The 12,291-nt window shown below is 31.1% G+C and overlaps 1 pseudogene; it reads right to left on the reverse strand.

Moving 5' to 3' along the window:
• Positions 1–231: 231 nt before the first annotated feature.
• Positions 232–791, reverse strand: LOC140874687 (calmodulin-7-like; annotated as a pseudogene).
• Positions 792–12,291: the final 11,500 nt, after the last annotated feature.

A 12,291-nucleotide genomic window follows, 5' to 3' on the forward strand; every position in this document is an offset into this window, starting at 1 on the left:
AAGAGAAGTCTCCACAATCAGTTATTTTTAGAGATTTCAAACATTATCTTAAATAATGTATTTGTAAATGAATATGAGTGTTATCTTAAAAATAAAACTTTTTTGTTGTGTATCACTTGTAAGCTACATATATGATTGTTGTAAAATGCACCAACGGGAGTGATGTTGTAATATAGGTCATAGCAACTCAAAAGCATAGAAAATTAACAAGGTTTGGAGTAGTATGAGATCTCACTTGGCCATCATGAGCTTGACAAACTCTTGATTGTCGATCTGCCCATCACCATCGACCATCCGCCTCACGGATCATCTCATCGACCACACAGCCGGTGAGTTTTTCGCCTAGATTGGTCATAACATGGCGGAGTTCAGCTGCAGAAATGAACCCGTTTTGGTCCTTGTCGAAAACCCGGAAAGCTTCGGTGAGTTTCCTCCACAGAATCCGTGTCTCTCATCTTCCGCACCATCAGGTTGAGAAACTCGGGGAAATCAATGGTCCCATTTCCATCAGCATCAACCTCGTTGATCATATCCCTCAAGTTTTACCTCTGTCGGGCTCTGCCCTAAAGACCGCATCACATAGCCAACCTCCTTAGTAGTGATGCAACCTGTTAATTCGGTTCACAACAAATCAAACAGCTCTATATATAATCCCAAATTCACTGCTTTAACCAACATTCACGTGATACAGAACATAACACAAACACATACAGACCGTCGCCATCCTTGTCGAATAGAGAGAAGGCCTCCTTGAATTCAGAGATTTGATCATTGGTTAGCTCATCCGCCATTGCTTTTTTCTCCAAGGATCGATCGAAAATTCCCACGGACAGAAGCCGAGTGAAGTGCGTTTATATATATATACAACACCAAAATATGGGAGTACTGCCCGCTGGGCAGAGAATATGATGCTTGCATAGTGTCATGTGTAATCTCGATTAATCATATATATATATTTTTAATTTTAAGTGCTTAATCATATTTTATTTTTAAGTGCCATCGCGACGAGAATAATAATGATGTGTCATCGAAGATTGTCGAAGCATTGTTGAAAAACAATTAATATTGGGAAAAAAAAATGCAAGTTAGCGCACTAATGTTTAACAAATGTTTGAAATTAAAAAAAAATGATTAATGATCAATTTTAAATTTTAGAGTGCACGCAGATCCCTGCATATTTCACACAGTCGCCGAACAGATGGGTAGCGCCTTCACCTAATCATGTTCGATTGAAAGTAGACGCCGTCGTGAATGATAACACTAAGGTAGTGTTTGAAAGAGCTTTTTAAAAGTGCTTCTCAACTTTTTCGTTAACAAAAATTTAAAATTTTGTAAAATTTTATTAACGAAAAGCTATCTCAAACACTACCTAACTCATATGCAATCGGTATGGGGTGATACGAGGATCCATGAAGGGCATGTCGACATTGCTTTTGGGAAGAAAATCGAGAAGTCACCCTCTGTTGTTTTTGCGGAATTACAAGCAATACGAGAGGGATTGCGGATAGCAAAAGTCAGAAATCTACAAAATCTTTCAAATTTTAATTGAATCTTTTTTGACGGTGCAAAGAGCCACTGGTTCAGAGAAGAACTTAAAGTTACATTGTGTCCATAGCTTCAGAAGTTAGAAACTTGCTCCATCTTAGCGCAGCCAGTAAGTTGATTCATATCCGCAGGAGGCTAATGTGTTTGCTCACTCACTTGTTAATTTTGTTATTTCCTCCCCCTCCCCTTTTGTTTTGGTAAAACTTGTATCTAAAAACTTGCTTATTGATCAATGAATTTACAAGTTTTACTATAAAAAATTTTAAGTTTCAAATGTCACAGTTTCCCCAGTACTATTAAAAAAAATTATTTAAAAATGAAAGTTGTATAATCCCAGATATAACAAATGAATTCAGATCGATGTTTTTTTTAAAAAAAAAAATCATTGAAACTAGATTATTTGATTTTTTTCAAATATACTATTTATATTATTTTATAAAATTTAAGACTTTTGTAATAACTATTTTTGGTCTTCAAAAACTAATACATAAACTTTCTAAAAAAAAACTAATACATATAAAATATTTTATGCCAAAATATGCATGTGTCATGAGTCATGACTCATAACACCATTGCTTCGAAAAGAATGGAGTAAAACTGTAAAACATATATAGTGAAATTAGGGCCAAAATATTAAATAACTATATCATGTTTTACAAAGAAAATTATTATGTTTATAGTTTTATATTAATATTTAATCCACGTGAGCCTATCTACCCGTTGCAAGATTTATATAATTTTATTATTTATATTAATCTCACCTACGAAAAAAACACATGCACACACATTGTTTATCATATAATTTTTGCTTTGTCTTCATTTGTTAAAAGGGATTCGTCCCTAATTTGATTGTTGGAAAACTTATTCCCACTCAAACAACTAAACGTAAGAAAAATATCAATAAAGTTAATTGAATCTTATTCTCGTTTTTTCCTATATGGACGAACTTTGGTCAAAAAGTAATTTATAAAATTATATTTCATTAATTCAGATTCTTTTAAGTAGCAAGTATGTTTTATTTTTTTAAAAAAATAAACATACACTTGTCTATTTAACATGAGATATACACTATTTTTTTGTCAATGGGTTTACGTACTGATTAAAAACTCTTACGATTACATAGTATTCAAAAAATCAAAGTCCCATTAACTAAAACTAATTTGATTTTCGATATTCTTATCCATAGATAAACAGACATAAAAAAAAATGATGTTTAGAATGTTATATAGTTTAAAACGTTTACATCATTACGTATCAATAATTATTGATTTCGTAAATCAAAATCAAACTGATTATGGAACAACAAACGGCAACAACAACCGAACTAATACACAATCGGAATTTGATGTTTAAGAATTAATGTATAACAACTATATATATGTGATAGTAAAGCAATAAGATTTCAATCCTTAAATCCTCACATGCCCCTAAAAGTTGCTAATTAAAAGAAACAATACTACTCATCAGCATCATCTCATCTAGGGTGGAGATGACTGAGTCAGATCAAAATCAAGTATTTTAAGATTCAACCTTCATCTCCCGCCCGGCTCCTCCTCCTCCTCATGGCGCCACCAGCGGCTCCGTCCTGTTTTCTAATTGCTCCGACTTCTTGGCTGCAACCATCCCCATTCGAAGTCACATATGTTGGCTTACCATTAATTTTGTTGTTGAAATTCAAATCTTGAACATCTGTTTGTGGCTCTCCCTGTGGCCTCCCAAATGCTTTATGATTGGTCAAATCGTTTGGCCACAAACACTGCAAACTTACTTGGAACTAGTCGACTAGTCGCTGCTGCTGCCCGCGCCATTCTTTGTGATGAGGCCATTTTAGACTTGTTTTTGCTTATGATCACCACCTTTGCTCCATCATCCGGCTGCTACTTATCCTTGCTTTGCTCTTCATGCGAGCCATTCGCAAACTTTTTATTGCTCCCCAGTCGAGTACCCTTCATACATCCTGAAAGCATCCGGCATTGCATTAATTTTCTTCACTCGTCGTATATCAGCCAGCAACATCGAACATGAGATTGGAGATAATTCCGGCATCATCCTCGGATGAAGATGAATCCTTATAATCTTTCATTTTAATTATCTGTGATTTCCCTTTTCCGTCAAGAAGCAATCATCTCCACTCCCACTAATTCTGGCCTCATGATCTTGACCCCCTCCTCTTTCACAAATACTATCAAGCCCATGTGCATAGAATTGGGTTCCTCTAGAGCATTTGCAAAAGCTGTTGCGCCGCCATGCGAACTCCTACCTCGATATCGGGTAGCTTGAAGGATGCACGTCCACGCTTAGCGGTGACCGGGCCAAGCCAAAGCCATGGGCTGGATCTTGCTGCGGATACTCTATCTCCTGCGGCGGACTCTCCCCTCTCCAGTTCCTGTCGGGATGGTTCTTCATATGCCCGTACAACTATTTGTTGGATTTAAACCTTTTTCCGCACACCCTGCAAGGCAACGAGAGGCAAAGTCGAGTAGGACTTATAATGCTGGTTTCTTGAAATCTCCCCTCTTCCCAAGGATACCTTTGATGGCCTGATCATGCGCGCTGCTTCATGTGTTACCTCCCAAAGCATTTTCCGCAGCTAAAACTTTTGGTCCGCACTCTTTACAGTAATGCTGCTTCTTTATTTCCTGATGATCCACTCCCTCGCCTCTTCATCCACTACGTTAAGTATTTCAGTCCATGATAGAATAATTTAATTAAACATTATAATATGATAATATTATAACTCCAAAGAATTCGAGCCATAATTCCACTTAGAATAATTCTGAGGATGGCTGGTGTTTTTGGTGCCTTAAATGCTAAGAAAACTCTTGGAATTTTGTAATAAGAATTTTAAAGTATTAAAAAATAGAGTTCAATTCAGATTGTATGATATATTATGATAATCTCACTCAGAGCATGAAATCATTCCTCCGTAAAGAGATCTTACATCTTCATCCGTACATCGGGAGGATGAACCGCATCTCCTCTTCCACCATCCTCCGTCAGTCCCTCGCTTGGCACTCAGGGGCTTGGCTGTACCTTCACTGCTGTTAATCTTCCATGAGTCCTGTCACTGTTCCAGCTTTTTTAATTTTTATTTTTATTTTATTTTTTAAGCTTTTCGCTTTTATCTATAATCCGGAAAGTTAATTAATTAAAAAATAATTAGAAGTCCCAGAAATCGGGGGATTGATTTGAACAAATCCCGATTAACTCTATCTCAACACTTCAGTCCCGGCCCGCCATTAACACCCAAGAAAACCTACAGAAAATCCCACCGAAACCAAAAAAGATGAGATTGATTAAGCCGAAATAATAATAAATATCAACTATAGGAAAGTGGTTTAAGAAATCAAATTAACGAGAATCATAAAATGTAGGACTGATTTTCTTGTTTAACTTAAAAGGAAACAAAACGAGCGGAAGGAAGGGAATTAATTGAGTTTCATATGGAAATATTTATCACACCCACGAAATTTTAGGATACGATAAGTGTACAATATTTATATATATATATATCATTTTAAAAATATACACCAAATATATACATACATACATTCACGCGTATTAGAGATATCAAACACATTCAGTGTGTTGTTTGCACTGAATTTGTGGTATATTAGGACAAAATATGAAAGGCGAAGATGGAGAAGAAGAAGAAGAAATGCTGGTGACATGGTTTTTACTTATCACGTAGAGTTTTCTCCATGCGTCTTCTCTGTATTCTTTTTTTTTTTTTAAATCTAATAATCCATTTTCATCCATACTTCGCTTCTAATCTTCTGTATTTATACTTTCTTTCATAAAGAAAAAATAATAATTATTATTTTTATAACAAAATTTGAAATATAATCTGTTCGTGGTACACTGAGATTTAATACTATACACCTTTTCATTTTTTAAAGCTTTTTATAATTTGATATTTGAAGGTAAAAAAGATTTAAAGAAGATCGTAAATAATATGTACCGCGTATCCGGAGACGCATGTGTTACGTGTGTATTATTAAATAAGATTTTTTTTATGAAAATAATAGATTTATAGCCACGTACTTTATTTATTCTTTGATACATCATTATATTTTTTTAAGAGGATACGGATCATATGGATGACTTTGGGAAAGTTTTATAAAAAAAATTTAAAAAAAATGGCATTGGGTTTGGTTTATAAAATAATTTTATTTTTTCTTTTTCTTTAAAATAGAACTTATATTTCTGATTATATTTTTTTCTGAATAAACAATACATCCAAATAAAATAATTAAAATTGCAATTTTGGTGCGGATTGAAATGGAGAAATTCGGAATAAAAAAAATATATTTTATTGTTTTTAACGTTATAGATTTGTAGACCATAGGAATTTCAAATAAAAGAAGTTTTGGCTAAAACTATTAAAAACGAATTTTTTTAAGTTAAAAGATTTTAATTTAAAAATAATTTTTCAATGTTTTTGGATAAGAAAAGGCAATTGATATAAAATATGTTTATTATGTTGGGTAAATATGTCTACTGTGAGGACGGTATCACAGACTATTTATTTGATCCATAAATAAAATAAAAAATAATACATTTGACAATAAAAAAATACTTAAAAATTTATATTGAGACGGGCAAACAGCAAAGTTTTAAGAATTGAATTTCCACTTTGACTATTACTTATAAAAAATTATTATTTTTTATGCCAAAAATCATTACTTTTCATTATAAATATGAGTTGAATAAACCCATTTCAACGTATATAAATCACTATGACCGTCTCAGGTTATGCCAATGAAAAAGTGTTTTTTTTCTTTGGTTGTGTCGTATTTTTCAAAGGACATATTTACAAAATTAGCCTTCAGATATGGTTAGGACAAAATCTTTGTACCTTATGTGGGGTATTTTAATTATTTATTATTTAATAATTACAACTAAAGGCATGTGTCTGTCAATATAATACAATATTTTTTGACTTAGTATTTATTAAAAATGATTTATTGTAATAATAATAAATAAAATCTATTAAGATACTGATGCTTTTTATGTCAATAAACATTCTGAGATTGAAAGTGGTGTTTCTCGTCTAGTAATAAATTATAAACCTTTAAATAAAGTTTTAAAATGGATTAGGCATCCTATTCCTAATAAAAAAGATCTTCTTGATAGACTATTACATGCCTTAATATTTTCTAAATTTGATTTAAAGTCGGGATTTTGGCAGATCCAAATTAATAAGGATGATAGATATAAAACTGCTTTTAATGTTCCGATAGGACATTATGAATGGAATGTTATGCCTTTTGGTCTGAAGAATGCTCTTTCAGAATTTCAGCAGATTATGAATGATATATTTACCCTTATAGTGATTTTATTATTGTTTACATAGATGATATTCTTATATTCTCAAAAAATATTGAGACTCATTTTAAACATTTAAACATATTTAAAACTCTTATTATTCAAAATGGATTAGTTATTTTTAAACCCAAAATGGTTTTATTTCAAACCAATATTAAATTTTTAGGTCATAATATTGATAAAGATAATATTATTTCTATTCAAAGAAGTATAGAATTTGGTAATAAATTTCCAGATATTATTACTGATAAGACTCAATTACAAAGATTTTTAGGTAGTTTAAATTATATATCTGCCTATATTAAGAATTTAGCTAATGATACTGCTATCTTATATGATAGACTTAAGAAAAATCTTTCCCCTTGGACTGATCAGCATACCAATTCTGTCAAGAAAATTAAAGAAAAAATTAAACATATTCCTTGCTTAATGATTTCTAATCCTAGTTGGGAGAAAATTGTTGAAACATATGCTTCTGATATAGGCTTTGGAGGTATTTTAAAACAATTAAAACCCCAAAGTAAAGAAGAATATCTTGTTAGATTTCATTCAGAAAAGTGGAATTCTGCTCAGAAAAATTACTCTACAGTTGCAAAAGAAATTCTTTCTATTGTTAAATGTATTCTGAAATTTCAGGATGATCTTTACAATCAGAAATTTATTATTAAAACAGATTGCAAGTTTGCAAAATATATGTTTAATAAAGATTTTAAACATGATGTTTCTAAACAAATTTTTGCTAGATGGCAAGCTAATTTAGCTCATTTTGATTTTGAAATTATTTATAAAAAAGGAGAAGAAAATTATCTTCCTAATTTCTTAACCCGTGAATATTTATCTAATGATGGCAGGAATGAATAGGGGTCGTGGTGAATTTTCCTCTTATAAAGGAAGAGGAGGAAGAGGAAAACCCCCAAATTATATTGGCAATGCTCTAAGGCTGATAGCTCAATTTGAAAATCAACGCCTCATAGACCAACATATTTCTAGTTCTTCTGATAGTAATACTATCCAAAAAAATGATCCTTTATATGATGAGTTTCAAGAATTCTTAAAACAAAAAGGTAAGAATAAGGTAATTCCTGATTCTGAAGAATCTTATGCAAATATTGCAAAAGAAAATGAAAATGATTCAGTATTATATACTGAGAATAAAAATAGAGAAATCATTCTTCTTGTAGAAGAAAAAGATGAGCAGTGGAAAAATACTCCTTGGATTATCATGGATAGATATCTATCACATACATCATATGTTCATGGTGCTTATAAGCCAAGAGGATATTATGAAACCCTCTTAATCTCTACAAAAACGGTGGAAATTACCCATTTTCAGAGTAATACTCAGCAAACGGAAAGTTATAACTTTTCAAAATTTATTATTAAAAAAATTATATCTATTGAAGAATGAGGAATTTATCAACTAGCAGAAAAAGAATTATATTCTACTCAAAAACAAATTACTTTTAAATATAATTACTGGGATTACATACAGAGTTTTTATACAACTCTATTCTATGAAAATTCAAAAAGAAAACATTCTTGGTTCTTGAAAACATGTGAAAATAATTCACATGATAATATTCCCAACTGGTTCATAAACTGGTGGCAATTCTTTGGGCCTTCATAAAAAATTTTACTTGAAGAATTCAAAAATTACTTTTAAGATTGGATCAGATTCTCTCCAAGAGTTATACAGAACATGACTACAAATTGGGTCAACAATAATTTATCCTGCAATTTCTTTATTGAATTCGGTATCCCATGGATCTGGAAATGGCAACCAGAATTTGGTTATAATGATCATGGAATTCCTTGCTTATGGAGGAAGAGCTTATCAAAGTTTTGGAAAAAATTGCTCAGAAATGATCCTGAAACTGGAAAACCACATGACATAGAGATATTACAAAAAATGGAAGAAAATATCTCTCAATACAAGAATGATTTTGCACAACAGGAGAAGGGAAAACAATCTGATGTGATAAGTCCCTTCAAAATTATTACTCAGAAATATCAAAAAATCTACTCAAAAGAACAAATGATCGACTTATATGTTGAAAAAATGAAAAAAGATTTGTTTAAAAATATTGGCAACACTGATACAAAATCTGATCAGTCCATTACTTCAACTGACAGCCACAATCAGTTTATCAAATTAATGCATATGCAAGATGGACATGATCCCGAAGATGATGATCTTGAAGAAAATCAAATTGATGAAACTTTTGAAAAATTAAAAGCATCGCTAAAGTCCAAGATTGGATGAAAAAGGAATCCTTTAGATAATATATCACTTTCAACTTTTATAAAGTTTGTCATAAGTTATTCTACTTTTTCAAGATGTAATAATGCATCTTTTTATTATTTTAATAAAAGTAGTTTTATAAGTTTAGCTTGGAATCCGGGGTTGATGTCCGGCTCTTCCTATTTATAGGTGTATTTTGTAAGTTTGGAAGCACGCTTAAGTTTGCTCGCCTCTCTATCTTCTCCCTTTCTCTCTCTCTCTTGTAATAAAAGTCTCTTTGAAAATAAAAGTTTGAAGTTTCTGTTTAGAATTTTTGTAAGTATTTCTCTTTTTATTTTGTCTATTTCTATTTTCTTATTTAATTTAGCCTAATGACAGGCTAAATTCTCTTTGCTAGATCATAATTATCCTACGAAATGACCATGGTATTGTAATGGTTTAAGATATTATGGGGATCTAAAGGAAGGTTAAAATTTTTTTATAAGGTTCGAGGTTAATATTAAGTAGATCAAATTCATGTACTACCCTTCATCTCGTGTTTGCCTTGAAATGGCTTTTAGAGCATTGTGGGTATTTGTTTTGAATCTTGAGCTACTTAATTAGTCTCGGTAAACTCCTTATATATATTTTTTTTGTAAAATAAAAAGATTAAATAATAATTATTTCCATTTTGATCGAACCTTCCCATGATTCTCAGCTCGAGTACTTGAACTACAACCGAGCTCGAGCTCGAGCTCATATTTTACTACTCTATCGAGCTCGAGCTCGAGTAGTAGAATATGAGCTTGAGCTCGAGTAGTGTGCTATTCGAGCTCGATTCGGCTCGATAACACCCCTAATCTATATTAATCGATTTGATATGTCAAAGTTACCCAAACGTCAAATGACACATCTATCCTATAAAACTACTCAATTGTTTACGTGGATAAATGACAAAGATGTCGAAATCAAAATTATCCTATAAAACTACTCAATTGTTTACGTGGATAAATGACTAAGTGTCGAAATCAAAATATAATCTATATCTACTTACTCGAGATCTTTCAGTGTAATGATATGTCATTTCAAAGTCAAATTTATCATAAATTAATTAACACTCCTTTGATAACTCTTTAATTACAAAAATATTATATTTTTTTGTGTATATTTATATACGAAAATGTCATTTTTATATTTTTTATTTCATCATTTTTTAATTTCGCTAAAAATAAGTTATACAAGTACACAAGTAACATAACACATGCATATGATTAATAATAATAATAATAATAATAATAATAATGCGAGTAACACTCATTTGAGATGGTTTCATTCGTGAGACGGGTCAACCCTACCCATATTTATGATAATAAGTAATATTTTTGATATAAAATATAATATTTTTTATTGAATAACCCATATAAAAAATTCATTTAAAAAATGATATTTAAAATCATCTCATAAAAGTTTGTGCTTAATAATGCCATGGATCACATGCGAAAAAAAATTGGATAAAACGATGGTGATCTTTAATGGCATTTGACTTTTCTTTAAAAAAATCCTCGTAGCTTGGAATGTGAGTTGGATGTCGTCCACGTGGCCGAAATTTATAAAACGGCCTTTGGGAAATCCAAAGGATACTTTCATAATTAATTATACACCTTCGTGTTTATCTCTACTAACATATAATATAAATTATTATTTTTTTCTTGGTTTTTTTTAATAATAACAATTTATGCATAATTTATAACATAACTTTTGAAAATGATTAGATTATGTTTTTTGAGAAAGAAAACTCGCGATCCTTATTTAATAATCAGGTCACCCAAAAGAAAGATGTAGCAGAGAACGTGCGATGATCTGGCTTGATCTGAAAGAATTACATTGCTAGTCATAAAAGATCAACGATTAAAATTTTACAAAACATACGTACAATATAATTCATAAACAATAATTAGCCATTTATATTTTGAAAGACAAAATTATGATTTAAAGATACAATTTATATATATATATATATATACAATATACACCTAGAGTTCTTTTATGGTGCCCAACACTATATGCCCACTTTATGCCCATCATGTACAAGTCAACTCATCTATTGTATCGGTCAACTCATCTATTGTACATGGTGGACATGAAGTGAACATATAATATTGAGCACCATAAAAGAATTCTATATACCTAATTATAACTACTTGTTATGTTGTTGAAATCATTTTGACATGAAATTTTGAGAGCATGCAGTACTTGTACATCCTCCTCTACAACTTTTATTGTACTGCAAATGCAATGTCGTGTAAATCTTATCCTCACACATTGAAACTGTAATACAAAAAATAAAAATAAAAATAAAAATTGTCTCCTTATTAAAGTAGCTAATTAATTAATCAGTTTATTTTTTTATTTTGTGATGTGGGAACCCGCAGTCGCTACCTTCGATACGCACTGGGTAAACCCTGAACTAACGCAATAGCCTGCAAACTACGTTAGTCAGGTAAACCATACTAGGCAAGCTCTGTGTGACAGACTAGTCCAAAAAGGTGTTAGTAGGGGGAATCGAACTCCTGAATTCTGGCCAAGAGTTTACCTACTCCACCAACTTGATAATATTTTATATGGTCGATGATAATATATTGGTTGATTGTTCATTTTTACTTTGTTTAATATTCAACCTAAATTCTAAAAGAATTTAATATCACACATCATTGTTTTGTTAAGTTGATTAATTTATCATACTTTATCTTTATATTAAAATTCTGCTTGATCTGGTCTAAAAGCAATAAGTGAATAATCACAAGATTTGAAAAAACTAAAAAATGTAATTAATTGAGGTATTTGAACTAAAAAAACGTGATAGGATAAATAAAAGAAATCTAATGGGCCACTGGCATCGACAACGCATTTAGCCCGTTAGCTGATTGATTGTTTTTATTCACACCAGAAGATTTAAAAACAAGTTCATTGAACCTGGACCACCCCATATTCTCCACATTTTTCACTTTTTCGTTGCATTTTATTTCAGCAATTGAGTTTCTAAAAGCTCATCCAAACATTACATATATAATTATAAGAAAAATGTTTCGTTTACAAGTAGATTTACATGTTGAGTTATATATTCGTTTTGAAATTAAAAAGTTATCTCGACATTTTATTTGAAAAAAGAGTGTTTTTTTTTTTCAAAAGTGAATCTT

Source organism: Henckelia pumila, chromosome 1 (assembly GCF_033568475.1).
Source record: "Henckelia pumila isolate YLH828 chromosome 1, ASM3356847v2, whole genome shotgun sequence".
Classification (NCBI taxonomy): domain Eukaryota; kingdom Viridiplantae; phylum Streptophyta; class Magnoliopsida; order Lamiales; family Gesneriaceae; genus Henckelia; species Henckelia pumila.